We start from the raw sequence: 11002 nt of genomic DNA, 5'->3' as shown, positions 1-11002 counted from the left end.
ACAAAACAAACAACGCTTGGACACTGCTAGCACGGGGCGCCCACACAAACGCAAAGCAGGAGATGAAGCATCGCTGAATATGTTTCCAAACCAACTTCATTCTAAGCCAAAGACTAGAAAATATGGTGAAGCATATCTGCCCTTTGGTTTCACCTGCACAAGTGCCAAGGTAGGTCTCCCCTGCAGAATTGGTTTTCCCTGCGTTGGGAGCAACACTAGGCTGTTCAAATCACGGATAAACAGTATCCCACATTCTTGATTTTTAGTTTACAAACACTTGTTGTAATGACTAACTACTCCTGAAATTTTGGAGATGTTAGCTCTGTATACAGTAAAGTTACAACGGGATACAAATAACATCAGGCTGATCCTGCCACGATTTGTTCCCCGGTTCAAATCACGGACAAACATTATCCCACAGCTGTTTATGTTTTTAAACCCATTTTGCACAGAGAGGCATTTTTTGAAAAATGTATTGATAGCAAACGTGTAAACAATAACATGGCGCACAGCGTGACGTGAAAAAAGGCACATACCTTTGACGTTGAGTAACGAACTCTGTATTCCTCGTCCACACGTAAACGCAAAAAAAGGAGTTTTAAAAAAAATCTCCGTTTTCGGTGATTCGAAACGCCGTTTACGTGTGGACGAAACAGTTGCGTTTTCAAAAATACCCGTGTAGGTGCGGACGTAGCGTAAAAGAGTTAGTAGTTTATTTTATTACTACCTGTAATTTATTGCAGATTACTCGTATTTGCTTAATTGTTTACTAAATGTTTGAGGTGTGAAATAAACCGCAATGGAGCAAAATATGGCTGTGTGTGGTTGGAGGATGTGTTTGCGCGTGCACGCGCGAGAAGGGGGGGGGGCGCGAACATTTTCGTGTGAAACAAAGGGGGGCCCAGCAAAAAAAGTTTGGGAACCACTCTGTAACGCGTTACAGTAACTACGTTATTATTATGGTAACGAGCACGGTAACTAGTTATTATGCCAAAATCAGGAACGCGTTACTCGTTACTGGGATTTAGATAGGCTCGTTATTCGTTACTTCGTGTGGTGGCTATCGCGGAGCTTCCACAGATTCAGTAACATTAGCAAGTGATGGATGTAAAAAGCGCACGTGATGCTGTGACGTAGGCTAGAATCATGGCGGCAGTCGACGATGGTCCAGGCGTGGGATTTCTCTCGTGGAAATATGCACATTATTTTTTTCCTTTCTGTTGGTAGGTGGCACAGTGCACTTGTGGCAAGTAAGCAAGCTAGAAGACTGGCAATCTTGCTGGGTATCCAGTTAGGGAAGCAGCACATTAACAAGAGAATTCTGAGCAAAACCAAAGTTACTTTCTCTAGTAACTAGTTACTCTGAAAGTAACAAGTAACTTGAAGTAACTGAGTTGTCAAAGGAGTTTGCGAAGAAAAGCGTCTGGACTTCTTTAAGTTGCTTGAAGACGTTTCACCTCTCATCCGAGAAGCTTCTTCAGTTCTAAGGTCAAATGGCCGAGAGTCCCAGATTTAAACCCAGTGGGAGTGTCCCCCCAAAGAGGGACAAAGGACCCCCTGGTGATCCTCTAATCACATGAGCCAAGGTGTGAAAGCAGGTGTGGGACCTAATCAGCCAGGGTTTCGGGTGAGCTCATTGTAACTAGTAATGTAACTAAGTTACTAATTTAAAGTAACTTACCCAACACTGGTAACCACAGTGGCAAATCAACTGTTAGTGATCCATTCAAGTGTTAGACTATAAATAAACCACATCCTCTTCCTCCTTTCTCTCATTATCTCATGGAATAATATTAGTAAACAGCCATCAGAGGAAGGGGGACTTTAATTTTAGACAGAGAAAATATTGAGTTTCTACTGCAGTAACTGTGACAGAGCAGGTCAATATAAGATAAGATAAGATAAGATAACCTTTATTAGTCCCACACGTGGGAAATTTGTTTTGTCACAGCAGGAAGTGGACAGTGCAAAAGTTATGAAGGACACTTAGAATAAAATAAAATAAGAATAAATACAGTACACAACTGTACAGAATAGAATAAAAATAGAATACTATATACAGTAGAATAAAATAGAATAAAATATACAATAGGATAAAAATAGAATACAAATGCTATATACAACTGAGTAAAAATACAACGGTGCCAGAAAGATTATTGCACATTTGTGTTATTGCACATTTGTGGATGTGTGTGTATGATCAGTTAAAGTCTTTGTTGTGGAGTCTGACAGCAGTGGGGAGGAAAGACCTGCGAAATCTCTCCGTCCCACACCGTGGGTGCCGCAGTCTCCCACTGAAGGAGCTGCTCAGTGCTGTCACAGTCTCATGCATGGGGTGGGAGATGTTGTCCAGCAGGGATGACAGCTTAGCCACCATTCTCCTGTCACTCACAACCTCCACTGGGTCCAGAGGGCATCCTAGAACAGAGCTGGCCCTTCGGATCAGCCTGTTCAGTCTCTTCCTGTCCCCAGCAGAGATGCTGCCACCCCAGCAGACCACACCATAAAAGATGGCTGAGGCCACCACAGAGTCATAGAAGGTCTTCAGGAGTGGGTCCTCCACTCCAAACGACCTGAGTCTCCGCAGCAGGTACAGCCTGCTCTGCCCTTTCCTGTAGAGGGCGTCTGAGTTATGAGTCCAGTCCAGTTTGTTGTTCAGATGAACACCAAGGTACCTGTAGCTGTCCACAGTCTCAATGTCCATACCTTGGATGTTCAGTGGTTGCAGTGGAGGATGTTTGTGCCTGCGGAAGTCTACCACCAGCTCCTTGGTTTTACTGGCATTGATCTGGAGGTAGTTCAGCTGGCACCAGTCCACAAAGTCCTGAGTCAGTCCTCTGTACTCCTTGTCATCCCCATCAGTGATGAGGCCGACTATAGCAGAGTCATTAGAGAACTTCTGCAGGAAGCACTGGGTGGAGTTGTGGGAGAAGTCTGCAGTGTAGATGGTGAAGAGGAACGGAGCCAGAACCGTTCCCTGTGGGGCCCCCGTACTGCAGACGACCCTGTCCGACACACAGCCCTGAGTCCTCACATACTGTGGTCGGTCGGTGAGGTAGTCCAAAATCCAGGTAGTGAGGTGATGGTCCACTCCAGAGTTCTCCAGCTTGTCCTTCAGAACCGAGGGAAGAATAGTGTTGAAGGCACTGGAGAAATCAAAGAACATGATTCTCACAGTGCTTCCAGCGGTCTCCAGGTGAGTGAGGGAACGATGTAGGAGGTGAATGACGGCATCATCCGCTCCAATGCCAGGCTGGTAGGCAAACTGAAGTGGGTCCAGTGATGAGCTCACAAGGCGCCGAAGCTGAGCCAGGACCAGCCGCTCCAGGGTCTTCATCAGGTGGGATGTCAGAGCCACCGGCCTGTAGCTGTTGAGGTCCTTGGGGCGTGAAGTCTTTGGCACTGGTACAACACAGGAGGTTTTCCAGAGCTGTGGGACTCTTCCCAGCCTCAGGCTCAGGTTGAAGAGGTGCTCCATCACACCACACAGTTGGTCCGCGCAGGACCTGACGACCCTCGAGCTGATGCCATCTGGACCCGCTGCCTTCTTGCCATTAATCCTCCTCAGTTCCCTCCTAACCTGGGTGGTTGAGAGAGACAGGCTGGAGCCTTGTGTTGATTGTGTATTGGATGCTGTTGTTGGGGGTGGGGAGGAGTGAGCAGGGTGAATAGAGGAGGTGTGAAGTGTCTGAGGTGTCAGAGGTGGAACAGCAGCAGTGGGGGTGGTTGAGTCTGCAGCCGATGTTGGAGACTGCCTCATGGCTGAATCAAATCTGTTGAAGAAATGATTCAGTTCATTTGCCCACCTCACATCCCTCCCAGGCAGAGAGTTCTGATGTTTGTGGCCCGAGATGGTTCTAAGGCCTCTCCAGACTTCACCAACGTTATTTTGCTGAAGCTGGTTCTCCATCTTCTGCCTGTAGCTATCCTTCCCATTCCTTATCAGTCCCCTCAACTCTCTCTGCACCCTTTTCAACTCCTCTTTGTCTTTGGATTTGAAGGCCCTCCTCTTCTGCTTGAGGACAGCTTTAATTTCTGGGGTAATCCAAGGTTTGTTGTTGGAGAAACACCGTACAGTCCTGGTAGGTACGGTGTTATCCACACAGAAATTAATATAGTCCGTAATGCATGTAGTAAGGCTGTCGATGTCCTCTCCGTGGTCGTCACAGATCACCTCCCACACAGTCGACTCAAAACAATCCTTAAGAGCCTCCTCGCTCTCCTGCGACCATCTCTGTACTGTGCGGGTGGCTGGTGGCTCCCTGCGCACTAAGGGCTCATACACAGGGACAAGGTGCACCAGGTTGTGATCAGATCTGCCCAGGGGAGGGAGAGGTGATGAACTGTATGCCTCTTCAGCATTGGCATACAGTAAGTCCAGTGTTTTATTGTCTCTGGTTGGGCAGGTCACATACTGGGTGAAGGTGGGCAGTGTGGAGTCCAGTGAGGCATGATTGAAGTCCCCTGATATTATGAGGAGGGCTCTCGGAGATTGTGTTTGCAGTCTGCTGACCACTGAGTGGAGAGTGTCACAGGCTGCATCCGCGTTGGCCGAGGGGGGGACATACGCTGTTATCGCGATAACATGCGAGAATTCCCGGGGCAGGTAGTACGGACGCATGCTAACGGCTAACAGCTCAATGTCTCTGCTGCAGAGTTGTTCTTTTACAGTGATGTGCCCAGGGTTACACCATCTGTCATTCACAAACACTGCCAGTCCCCCTCCTTTCCTCTTACCGCTGTCTCTTGTCCTGTCCGCTCGAAGCAGCTGGAATCCCGGTAGTGTCACACTCGTGTCCGGAGTTAGCGGTGTTAGCCACGACTCCGTTAGCATCATGATGCTACATTGCCGGTACTCCCTCTGTGACCAGGTTAGCGACGTGAGCTCATCCAATTTATTGTGCAAAGACCGTACATTTCCAATAATTACAGAAGGAAGAGATGGTCGATAACGTCTCCTTCTCGGGCGACGGCGCATGAAGTACCTTTATACGGCAAAGATTAAAAGGAAATGAACTGAAAATTATATAGCTACTAACTTTTTTGGGGGGGGGGCTGTCCCGTTTGGTTCTTTTGCCATCAGAGTTATTGTCTAAAGGCGAAGAAAGATGCCCAAGGATTTACTTTACCAAAATTGACCATCCCAGCCTTGCCGTAATGGTCTATTTGATTGAACTTTTATTGTTTATTTCATTTTATTTTCACTTGCTAAATACGGGACAGACTTGACTGGGGCAAAGAAAGGGGAGAAAGAAAGAGGGAAAGAAAAACAGCGGCGAAGAGGGACGGGGATAAAGGGCAAAAAACAAAAACCAACAAAATAAGCAGACAAAAAATACATATATCAATCACCTGGATCACCTGTTGAGAAAGAAAAAAGAGAAAACAAGCAGAAGAAAAAAAGAGAGCAACATAATAAACAACATCGCGATGATCTATGGGAATATAACAGTAAATACTAAATATTAAACATTATTGTGCAGCACGTAGGATCGACAGCGCACAGTGTGCTTTGAGGTAGGAGCCAAAAAGGGTGTAGTTTGTGTGTGTGAGCACCCGTGTGTACACTTGTGAGCATGAGCGCGCTTGTATTTAAAAGGTTCCTTCATGTAATGATCTGCTAGAGGGTGTGGGGGGCCACTGCCCCGTCCTCCAGGGCATGAAGCAGGTATGGAGGAGATCAAAACTCCAGACATCCAGAGGCCCCCAGAACACAAGAGACCAAGGAAGACCAACAGAGGGTCAGCCGCGCCACTATCCCAGAAAGAACTGAGGAGAGTCCCAGATGAGGGGTCACTCAGCAGCCACGGAGCAGAAGCCAGGGCGGGTTGCAGTGACGTGCCCGTGAGCTCCGCCGGCAGCCAGCTGTGTCAGAGTGACCGAGCCCCAGGCCGAGAGGCTGAGGGCACCCCACCCCCGAAGTGGCCTGAGCGAGCCCCAGGCTCCAGGCCCCGACAAGCAGCCACCAAGGAGTGAGCCGGTGTGTACCTGGACGCCCATCCCCGCACACAAAGAACCACCAACGCACCGATGTCTGAGGGTGTCTGGTATGGGCTCAAAATGTGGTCATAAATATTTTGTACTTGTAAATCAGTTTTGTACTTGTAAATCAGGATTTGTATGTGTAAAAAGAATTTGTGTGTGTAAAAAAGATTTGTGTGTGTGTAAAAAAGATTCAAAAAAGTGCCCCTCCGACAGCCAAACCCATCTGTTCTCTGATTGGATTATTACATTTGTGATTGACATGACATTGACCAATCAGATGAAAGGAAGAAAAATAGGGTCAAAATTCGTACTTGTAACGTGCAGGGGTTTTTTGGCTAAGTCCACACACAAATCTTTTTTACACACACACAAATCTTTTTTACACACACAAATTCTTTTTACACATACAAATCCTGATTTACAAGTACAAAATATTTATGACCACATTTTGAGCCCATATGTCTGCCACTGGCAGGGGGAGTGGTGGGAGGAGATAGGCTTCCATACCTTGGAGGGCCTGAGATGTCCCTAGAGAGGTGGCTTCTGATACCCAACCTGACATATAGACACAGACATACAGGCACACACAGATACAAACATCCATTCCCACCCTCATGCTCTCATATGCAATTACTCAACACTCACCCAACGTGGAGGCAGACATAGAGAGACACTATACACACAATCACACTCCCCAAGCGTACTCTAAGCCCCAGGTCTAGGTACCCTTGCCCCTGGAGGGGGAAACTGCACCCAGACCCAGGTAGTGTTACCCTTTTCCCTGGGGTGGAGAGAAGCAGACTGCCCCGACTCTGCAGGAGCAGGGAGACCCCACAATCCAGACCCCAATCGGACGGCCAACTCCTCCTCCCAGCCCCCCCGCTCCAACAAGCCGCAGAGAATGGGGGTGTGTGAAGACTCCAATAGCTACTAACTTTTAAGGAAGATTGCTTCCTCATTTGAATTAAAAAGCACACCTTAAATGCACACTTAAAAGCACACCAAATATTACTTCACTTGGAATAATGTGGCATAGAGATAAGGTTAATGTGTGCTATCCACCTTTATGCCTGCAGTGTATGTAGATAAGTAGGCAAGTGAACCTTTGAAATCACATTTGAAAACATGAAAAAAAGAGTCACGATGTTAAATTTAAAGCACTAAATAAATTCTACAATTATACATGCAGGTGGTGGCAGATGAACTAGTGATTCAGCAACACTTCCTGTAAACAATACTAAAAATACAACTGAAGCTTTTTTGTATCGTCGCTGTGACTCAATATATTTGTTAGCTTGTCATGAGAACCGATAACCACATATTTGTTTCCCATTTGACTGAACACACTTTCTCACTGTAAGGTCTCTGAATCTAGATTTACATACATACTTACATAGGGTAAAAAAGGGAAGCATAACACTGTGAACTAATTCCAGTATTAGTTTCCTGTTATCAGGTTTGAAGAATGATTTGAAACAGCTATAAAAACAATAGTAAAATATGTTTGTTTAGATTTGTTGCATACTCTGAGACAAATATAAAGAAATCTAACCCACTATCAAGAAATTTTTTAAAACATGCTGCATAAATGGTTCCAGTCTATTTTGCTATTTTGAAAACTGTAGCTATGAAATTGCATTGCAAGCATCATGTAAAGCATACAGCATATTTGCTAATCAAACGAGAATTACTGTGAAAGCTAAAATTACTGGATTTATCGAGACAGCTGTTCACAGAATCACCCTTGATTTCAAAAAGAAGAGATCATGAAAAGAAACAAACATGATTTCTTTGGCAGTTAGAATGTCGTTAGAATTTGGAATGTCACCCTGCGGTGATTCAGATTAGAGCAGGACCGCCCGCAGTCTAGATATTTGTGGTGGAGATGAATATTTGGTTTAATAATCAAATTATGCATCTTCTTTTAGATCAAATAACGGGGATACAATAGCTAATCTGTTGTCAAAGTTGCACAGAATAACCTGACAGAGTTTATTTGGATTCCTTTATTAGAATGTTCTTTTTTTCCCACTTACTATATTAGACCAATTTTAGAAATGTTAACCACATTTCACATCCATGGGGCATTTATCATTTCTTTTTCACTTTGTGTTACCCCCCACCCCAGACCACACTTCGCTTTTAAGTGGGGCGTAACAAGGGGATTATTAAATGAAATGCCAAATAATTTGTAGATTTTCTTTAGTCAAAACAGGTGACATCTGTATACCTGTGGATCTCTAAAAAACAACATCACAAGTCTCTGCCTACATTTTTATCACAACAGCGACAAATCTTAATGGGGTAAGTTCAAGACATGTCTGAACAATACAAATACAAAAATCTGCTTATATGTGAATAATCTTCAAAAATAACCTTATTCAGTTAGTTTGAAAAGAAAAAGGAAACTTTGGTTTGGTAGGTCTAAGCCAGGGGTGGGCAATCTCAGTCTACCAGGGCCGGTGTCCCTGCAGGTTTTAGATCTCACCTTGGGTCAACACACCTGAATCACATGATTAGTTCGTTACCAGGCCTCTGGAGAACTTCAGGACATGTTGGCCGTTTCTCAATTCTCAAGTACGCGAGTACGTACTCGCGTTCTCGGCGAGTACGTACTGGCCGAGAACGCACGGGAGTACGGACTCGCCGAGAACGCGAGCACGGACTCGCGATTTGTACAATTGGAACACCAGCGTACGTGATGATGTCACAGGTCCGGAGTTTGTACTGCCGTCCCCTCTTAATTTAACTGTGAGTAACATGTTATGAAGCTTAACTTTAGTCACAGCCAAACCGGTTTACTCAGGAACAAATAAAACACTGAAATAAACCAAACATTAACATTTAGAAGTGATCTAAGTGACTTATATATCATTGTTAACCTCAGTAGTGAAACCTCTATTAATAAAAATAGTGTACATGTACATACGTGTACATACCTTAATAAAAACAAGCAGGTGAGATGTTAGAACGCTTTTATTTTTATTTTAGTGGACATTTAATACAATAGACAGCTGCTGGGGTTTGTTTAACCTGAGTAGCGAAAAGACCGCGGGCGGGGGGGGGGGTTGAAAACGATGTGCCGGGAGTCCGCTGTTCTGGACGAAATGCATTCTGGGATATTTAGCTGTACCAAGACCACACCGATGCATGCTCGATAAAACGGGCGGAGCGAGAACACATCCAGGACTTTTTCGCGTTCTCGGCTTGATGCGTGTAATGCGTACTTCGAATTGGAACAGTGCTTGGTCTCCGACTGATGACGTATCACGAGTACACGAGAACGCAAGTACGCACAAGTACGCATATTGAGAAACGCCCGTTGAGGAGCTAATTTAGCCATTTAAATCAGCTGTGTTGGTTCGAGGACACATCTAAAACCTGCAGGGACACCGGCTCTCGTGGACTGAGATTGCCCACCCCTGGTCTAAGCAATGCGGCTGATTGTTTGCTGTTCATTTTCTAGACCAGCTGAAGTCTTAAGAGAATTGAATCATTGTTACAGTAGTTTATTTGTGTTTATGGAGAAATGCATTACCCAAACCTTCTGGCTATAATGATTTTATGATTAATGGACAAACTGTTTTGACATTTGCACTAAATACTAGAATCCAAGTAATCCTTCAGAAGTGTTTCTGTATCATGAAAACAAGTGTACAGTATATAATGTGTTTCTATTTGAATGCCTAGATTGTACCCTAACTCTAGTTTTGCACCTTGGATATGTAATTTTCACAGTTATGTTAACATTTGTTCAAAGGGTGGACGTATTTTAACTTTTCTATGTGAATGTGCAGTTTAAGTTTTTTCCATAACTTTCCTGTATTTTTTTGGTCATGATTACAGCTCGTGGCAAGGCTGATCTATTTATCACTGCTGCTGCATAAGTTGCAAACTGACTGGTCATGGTTAGAAACCTTAAAAAGTTATTATATCAAAAATTACAATTATCAAATCTATTATATCTATTTTGATTTTAAGAAAAGAACCTAGATTTGCACTCAAAGTCATTTGGTTTTGTGCAATCCCGCTGAAACTTTAAAGTGCATGTTTGTTGTAAAAATTTGTAATTTTCTATTTCTTTATTTTTACATTTTTCTTCAACGAATTAATTTTCCACTGCATATCATTTTCTCTAATTTACCGATCAAATAAAAGTGATACAGGGAAAGCAAAATACCTACAATGAAGGTAATATATATATACGAGGAAACTAAATACAGTTTTGGTGTGATCAACAGTCCAGCTGCTCAGCTGTTCCTGAGAAAATCAAATAAATTTGCCTGCTAACTAGATAGTTGACAAATGGAACTGGACAACTGTTTTCAAACCTGCACAGACTCTGACAGACTGAAGATTTTGGGTCAGACCTTGGATCGCTGTATGCCTGGGAGCAGCTCTGTTATGTACAGAACTAGCTGTTTGTCTTTGAAGGCTGTGGTGTGAATAAGGCACGGCAGGATCACAGATCATAATTATGCCCATTTATTTACGTCACACCACAACTTCTCGACCTTCTCCAAACCCTGATTCCCCGTGTTTTAAAATGGCGGTCGTAATTGAGGATGCCGTGCAGGTGCGTCCGTCCTCCCTCTGAGATGCTCTGTCTCTTTATAAAGATCCTGTGCATAAAGCAAAAACTAAGTACCTATCGGATATTATCACCAAACACAGCTACAGCCCTCGTGATTCATGCATTTCATCTAAGCTTGACTATTGCAATAGTCTCTATTTTGGTATTAACTAGGCCCTACTCTAAATAAATTTAATTTCAGTTAATGAGGCAAAAGGAATCAAGTGGCTGGATGCAAACTGCCATGAAAAATTGCCATTCATCTGTCAAAGTAAGTAGCTGTTTTGCTTCAGTTTAGGTCAGGTATAAACACCAGAATGTTTTTAAATCTCATCTTTCTTCAATTGCCAGGTCTGAACAACAAGCCTTGCTCTACTAAAGCACCTACTGTGAATCCAGGTATATCTATTTGTGTGTCTCTAGTGAAGTCCCTTGTTTGTGTGC

The sequence above is a fragment of the Pelmatolapia mariae genome, linkage group LG14, assembly GCF_036321145.2.
Source record: "Pelmatolapia mariae isolate MD_Pm_ZW linkage group LG14, Pm_UMD_F_2, whole genome shotgun sequence".
Taxonomy (NCBI): Eukaryota; Metazoa; Chordata; class Actinopteri; order Cichliformes; family Cichlidae; genus Pelmatolapia; species Pelmatolapia mariae.
The sequence above is the reverse complement of the archived record's forward strand: the minus strand, read 5'-3'. Positions refer to the sequence as shown.